This window comes from Podarcis gaigeae (genome assembly GCF_964106915.1).
Source record: "Podarcis gaigeae genome assembly, chromosome: 12".
NCBI classification, from domain to species: Eukaryota; Metazoa; Chordata; class Lepidosauria; order Squamata; family Lacertidae; genus Podarcis; species Podarcis gaigeae.
The window spans coordinates 58,438-65,000 of record NC_139688.1 but is presented as its reverse complement, the minus strand read 5'-3'; the positions used below and the strand labels follow the sequence as shown (position 1 = coordinate 65,000).

At 45.4% G+C, this 6,563-nt stretch overlaps 1 protein-coding gene across 2 annotated transcripts in view; it reads right to left on the bottom strand.

The window, feature by feature from the left end:
• LOC310827744 (androgen receptor-like) overlaps positions 1-6,563 on the bottom strand; it is a 111,681-nt gene that overhangs the window by 103,634 nt on the left and 1,484 nt on the right. The gene's annotated exons all lie outside the window — the stretch shown is intronic.

Below are 6,563 nucleotides of genomic sequence, written 5' to 3'. Positions count from 1 at the left end.
ACAAATCACTGATTTGTACATCAGTTCCCCCATGGCACAACTGTACCTTCCCCACACTCAGTCTACAAACCATGGGACTTGTGGGTTCAGTTGGCAACATCTGTGTGTATGACTATGACATAGACATAATACAGTAAAATAATATGACATAGAAATAATATAGTACTGTGGGAAAACCTATTTTGCAGGACAAGACAAATATTTTCAAGTGGAAATTGATGCTGTTCCTCCCAAGAAGAGACAAATCTTGAACGTGAGTCATATTACTGTGTCTCGATCATGCCCAGAGGGATGGAAGGATACACTAACCTATTGCTCAGATATTTTACCTTCCTTGTTTGAAGGCTGCTGGTCACTATGTTTCTTGAAGGAAGGGTGCAGGAGACCCAGTGGTGACCTAACTATGGTTTACTGTGAAGGAAACTGCAAGGACTGGTACCACTGCTTTTGCATAGGCATTGATTCAAAAGATCTTCCAGAGGTTTTCGTGTGTCCAGACTGTCAATCCACTGTGGCCAAATAGATTTTGAAACTGCGAACTGTCATATTCCACAGGTTGGTATAATACAGCAAAATCCAAACATATGGTTTTCATCATCATGGCATGGATGGTCCTTTTCTATAGAATTCTTATTTATGGAGTTGTTTTTTATATCCTGCTTTTCTCTACTTGAAGGAGTCTCAAAGTGGCAAAAAATCTCCTTTCCCTTCCACCCCCACAACAGACACCTTGATTAGAAAGATTGATTATATTCTCTGCAGCCAAAGATGGAGAAGCTCTATACAGTCAGCAAAAACAAGACCTGGAGCTAACTGTGGCTCAGATCATCAGCTTCTTATAGCAAAATTCAAGCTTAAACTGAAGAAAGTAGGAAAAACCACTGGGCCGGTAAGATACAATCTAAGTCAAATCCCTTATGAATACACAGTGGAAGTGAGGAACAGGTTTAAGGATTTAGATTTGGTGGACAGAGTGCCTGAAGAACTATGGATGGAGGCTCGTAACATTATACAGGAGGCAGCAACAAAAACCATCCCAATGAAAAGGAAATGCAAGAAAGCAAAGTGGCTGTCCAATGAGGCCTTACAAATAGCGGGGGAGAGAAGGCAAGCAAAATGCGAGGGAGATGGTGAAAGATACAGGAAATTGAATGCAGATTTCCAAAGAATAGCAAGGAGAGACAAGAAGACCTTCTTAAACGAGCAATGCAAAGAAATAGAGGAAAGCAATAGAATGGGAAGAACCAGAGATCTGTTCAAGAAAATTGGAGCTATGAAAGGAACATTTCGTACAAAGATTTCCATAATAAAGGACAAAAGTGGAAAGGACCTAACAGAAGCAGAAGACATCAAGAAGAGGTGGCAAGAATACACAGAGGAATTATACCAGAAAGAAATGGATGTCTCGTATACCCCAGGTAGTGTGGTTGCTGACCTTGAGCCAGACATCCTGGAAAGTGAAGTCAAATGGGCCTTAGAAAGCACTGCAAATAACAAGGCCAGTGGAAGTGATGGTATTACAGCTGAACTATTTAAAATTTTAAAAGATGATGCTGTTAAGGTGCTACACTCAATATGCCAGCAAGTTTGGAAAACTCAGCAGTGGCCAGAAGATTGGAGAAGATCAGTCTACATCCCAATCCCAAAGAAGGGCAGTACCAAAGAATGCTCCAACTACCGCACAATTGCACTCATTTCACATGCTAGCAAGGTTATGCTTAGAATTCTACAAGGAAGGCTCAAGCAGTATGTGGACCGAGAACTCCCAGAAGTGCAAGCTGGATTTAGAAGAGGCAGAGGAACCAGAGACCAAATTGCAAACATGCGCTGGATTATGGAGAAAGCTAGAGAGTTCCAGAAAGACATCTACTTCTGCTTCATTGACTATGCAAAAGCCTTTGACTGTGTCGACCACCCCAAACTATGGCAAGTTCTTAAAGAAATGGGAGTGCCAGATCACCTCATCTGTCTCCTGAGAAATCTCTATGTGGGACAAGAAGCTACAGTTAGAACTGGATATGGTACAACTGATTGGTTCAAAATTGGGAAAGGAGTACGACAAGGCTGTATTTTGTCTCCCTGCTTATTTAACTTATATGCAGAATTCATCATGCGAAAGGCTGGGCTGGATGAATCCCTAGCCGGAATTAAGATTGCTGGAAGAAATATCAACAACCTCAGATATGCAGATGACACAACCTTGATGGCAGAAAGTGTGGAGGAATTAAAGAACCTTTTAATGAGGGTGAAAGAGGAGAGCGCAAAATATGGTCTGAAGCTCAACATCAAAAAAACGAAGATCATGGCCACTGGTCCCATCACCTCCTGGCAAATAGAAGGGGAAGAAATGGAGGTAGTGAGAGATTTTACTTTCTTGGTCTCAATGATCACTGCAGATGGTGACAGCAGCCACGAAATTAAAAGACGCCTGCTTCTTGGGAGAAGGGCAATGACAGGCCTAGACAGCATCTTGAGAAGTAGAGTCATCACCTTGCCAAAAAAGGTTCATATAGTTAAAGCTATGGTTTTCCCAGTAGTGATGTATGGAAGTGAGAGCTGGACCATAAAGAAGGCTGATCGCCGGAGAATTGATGCTTTTGAATTCTGGTGCTGGAGGAGACTCTTGAGAGTCCCATGGACTGCAAGAAGATCAAACCTCTCCATACTGAAGGAAATCAACCCTGAGTGCTCACTGGAAGGACAGATTGTGAAGCTGAGGCTCCAGTACTTTGGCCACCTCATGAGAAGAGAAGACTCCCTGGAGAAGACCCTGATGTTGGGAAAGATGGAGGGCACAAGGAGAAGCGGACGGCAGAGGACGAGATGGTTGGATAGTGTTTTCGAGGTTACCAGCATGAGTTTGACCAAACTGCGGGAGGCAGTGGAGGACAGAGGTGCCTGGCGTTCTCTGGTCCATGGGGTTACGAAGAGTCGGACACGACTAAACGACTAAACAACAACAACAACAACAGCACATGGCCAGGAAGCCACAGATCCTTGATTTTTCTGGTGGATGCTGTGCCCATGGCCATGATGTTTGATCTGATGGTGACTTTGGGCTGGTCTTGTGCAAAAATCATGAGGATCCATGAGGATCCGTGTTTTCTAACCATGTTTTTGCGCCCCTGCGGCCCCATGAAATAGTGGAGGCAGGATTTTTTTTGATGCTGTCTACAGAGTAAGACATGGTCGACAGTATCATGGTGGTTTTATTTAATTTGAATGAAAAAATCATATGAATTCACGAGGATCCGTCTAGATCCGCCTTTCCCTTTTTTTCCTTTTAGCGCACTAGCCGTCGGAGAGGTGGGCTCGGGCTGGGCTTGGGTTCAGCCGCGTGTTTACCTCCCCTCCTTTCCCTCGTCGGCGGGAGCGCTATGGTGAGGGCAGCAGGGTGAAGGCTTCTCCTTTCCCCCTCCACGCTTGTTCCTGGGTCCCTCCGGCCCGGAGCTCTGGATAGCCGGGCGTCCCTCTCCTTTTCCTCGGCGCAGCAGCAGCGACAGGGGTTTGCGCAGCCTTCCTCTTGCTTCTTCTGCCTGCTTTTGGCAAGCTAGCTGCGGTTGGGGGGGAGGCTCGGGTCGGGCTCTGCCACGTGTCTTTTCACGGCTTCCCTTCCCTCCCGGTGCTCTTTCCTACCTCTCCCTTCTCAGTGGCAGTGTTGGCGGCAGCAGCAAGGTCTCGGCTCCGTGTCTTTCTTTGCCCGCTACCTCTCTCCTCTCTACTCTTTTCCCCTGCGCCAGCTTCAGGATCTTCTTGGTTGCTGGGCAGTCGGCCGGGTGGCTGGGTGTCCCCGCTTTCCTTCCTGGCTCGGCATAGGGGGAGGGGTCGGCAGCTCCCTCAGTTGCGCATTGGGCACCCCCGGTTCCCTGTCGGTTGTGGCGGCAGCAGCAGCAGCAATCCCCAACTACAGGCCTTATGACTGGGATGGTGAGGGAGAGGAGACATTGCCGTCTGTCCAATGGAGCTGCAGTCCATTTTCCAGTAAAATGAAAACGAATTTTTCTATACTTGCCCTTAAGCAATTCATTAGCCCTGCCATTTGCACCAGCAAGATTCAGCTGTTCCATTTAGAGGAAAGTGGGCTTTACCACCCAGTGATAACGTGAGAAATAAATATTATTCAACAGCTCAGATTGCAATTCTTTAAAATCACAAGGGGGCCAGGAGTCACAAATGCAAAGGCCAATTATAGCTCTGTTCACATCAGTGGGAGGCATTCCCATTAGATTCCACAGAGAGTTGGATACAGCCCAAGAAAAGTATTAGAAAGGGAAAGGGTAATCAACTGCTTACAAAGTATATTCCTTAAAATAAAATAAAAAACCACTTGAGTACACTAGTTTGCTTCTCATCCACAGTCTATCAAATTTCTACATCTGAAACTGCCAAAAGGTTTCCCACGGGGTGGAGGATGCGAAATTAATACAGCACATTCAGGGATGGCACTCCGAGGGGATTTAAATACTTACTCCCTATAAGTCCCTAAAAAGACTTCTTGGGAAACAACTGAAATGTTATGGTCACTGTTCCAGGTATTAGGCATGCAAAATCTTAAATTCTATCTATTTCCACTTTGTCCTGGGCAGAACTGATTCGTGCTGTGTGTGCAAAAGGGCCAAAAAAGAAGGGTGGTGGAGACATATAGCAGATGTGTTCACACGTGAATCAACTTTTGAGTCAGGAGACCTGAGCAACAAACCCCATTTTCTCTGACTCAATAGATTCTATGGGCCAGCATCGATGCATTGCCCAAGATGCTTGCATGCACCACACAGGTACCACTTGCATTCCTCACCAATGATTTATGGCAAGATCTGGACAGTGCCCCTTGCTAAGCAAAGAGAAAAGCAGCATTTTTAAAAAGGCACATGCATAAAGGCACGTACTGATCAATTTTGTGTTTATATTTTTTATATCAATTGCATTTTCCAACCTTCCATTTAGAAAAGAGTACAGTTAAAGCTTGCAAAAGTTATTAACTGCTTGCTATATTTGTCAACGAACTATGAGATCTCTCTTGCTGGTAAATAATATTTGCAGCACAGCTTAACTCAAAATGCAGTCTCACTTCAGAAGTGAGAGTTCATCCACATTTATGGGCACAAATTTACCCAGCTTAATTTTCCCATGCATTTCTAGAAACTCCCTGGAGCACCCAGAATAGAAACTTTAAATAAATACAGGGCCTTGCAGAGCCAGGCAGAGGCCCGGACCAGGTAGATAATGTGCCCCCCTTTTCTTACCCTGGGGATAAATGAAGTCTTATAAATAAGTAAGTATATAAACAATTTTCACAAAAGTTATGCTGACAAATAATTTTATTTACCCGATTAAACTGAGGTAAGGTATTTTGGTTTTTTTTGAGGGGAAGGGTGAATATAGTTTTTGCTTTATCTATACTTGATTGGCAAGCTCAGCAGGCAGGTTGCAAACCTGATGGTATTTACCTCTGAGTAGCTCCAGAGCCCCCTTCACGGATCACTGCCTTGCCATGGCGAAGGGGCTTGAATAACTCAGAGAAGCTATGAGCTATGCTGTGCAGGGCCACCCAAGATGGACAGGTCATAGTAGAGAGTTTTGACCAAACGTGATCCACCTGGAGCAGGAACCGGCAAGCCACTCCAGTATCCCTGCCAAGAAAACTCCATGGACAAAGATACCCCAGGTAGTGGGGTTGCTGACCTTGAGCCAGACATCCTGGAGAGCGAAGTCAAATGGGCCTTAGAAAGCATTGCTAATAACAAGGCCAGTGGAAGTGATGATATTCCAGCTGAACTATTTAAAATTATAAAAGATGATGCTGTTAAGGTGCTACACTCAATATGCCAGCAAATTTGGAAAACTCAGCAGTGGCCAGAGGATTGGAGAAGATCAGTCTACATCCCAATCCCAAAGAAGGGCAGTGCCAAAGAATGCTCCAACTACCGCACAATTCCACTCATTTCACACGCTATCAAGGTTATGCTTAAAATTCTACAAGGCAGGCTTAAGCAGTATGTGGACCGAGAACTCCCAGAAGTGCAAGCTAGATTTAGAAGAGGCAGAGGAACCAGAGACCAAATTGCAAACATGCGGTGGATTATGGAGAAAGCTAGAGAGTTCTACTTTTGCTTCATTGACTATGCAAAAGCCTTTGACTGTGTCGACCACGGCAAGCTATGGCAAGTTCTTAAAGAAATGGGAGTGCCAGATCACCTCATCTGTCTCCTGAGAAATCTCTATGTGGGACAAGAAGCTGCAGTTAGAACTGGATATGGATATGGATATGGACAGATCGTGAAGCTGAGGCTCCAAGACTTTGGCCACCTCATGAGAAGAGAAGACTCCCTGGAAAAGACCCTGATGCTGGGAAAGATGGAGGGCACAAGGAGAAGGGGGCGACAGAGGACGAGATGGTGGGACAGTGTTCTCGAAGCCACAAACATGAGTCTGATCAAACTGGGGGAGGCAGTGGAAGACAGGAGTGCCTGGCGTGCTCTGGTCCAGGGGGTCACCAAGAGTCAGACACAGCTAAATGACTAAACAAGCTCCAGAGCAGAGCGTGGCTTGAACCAGCAACCATT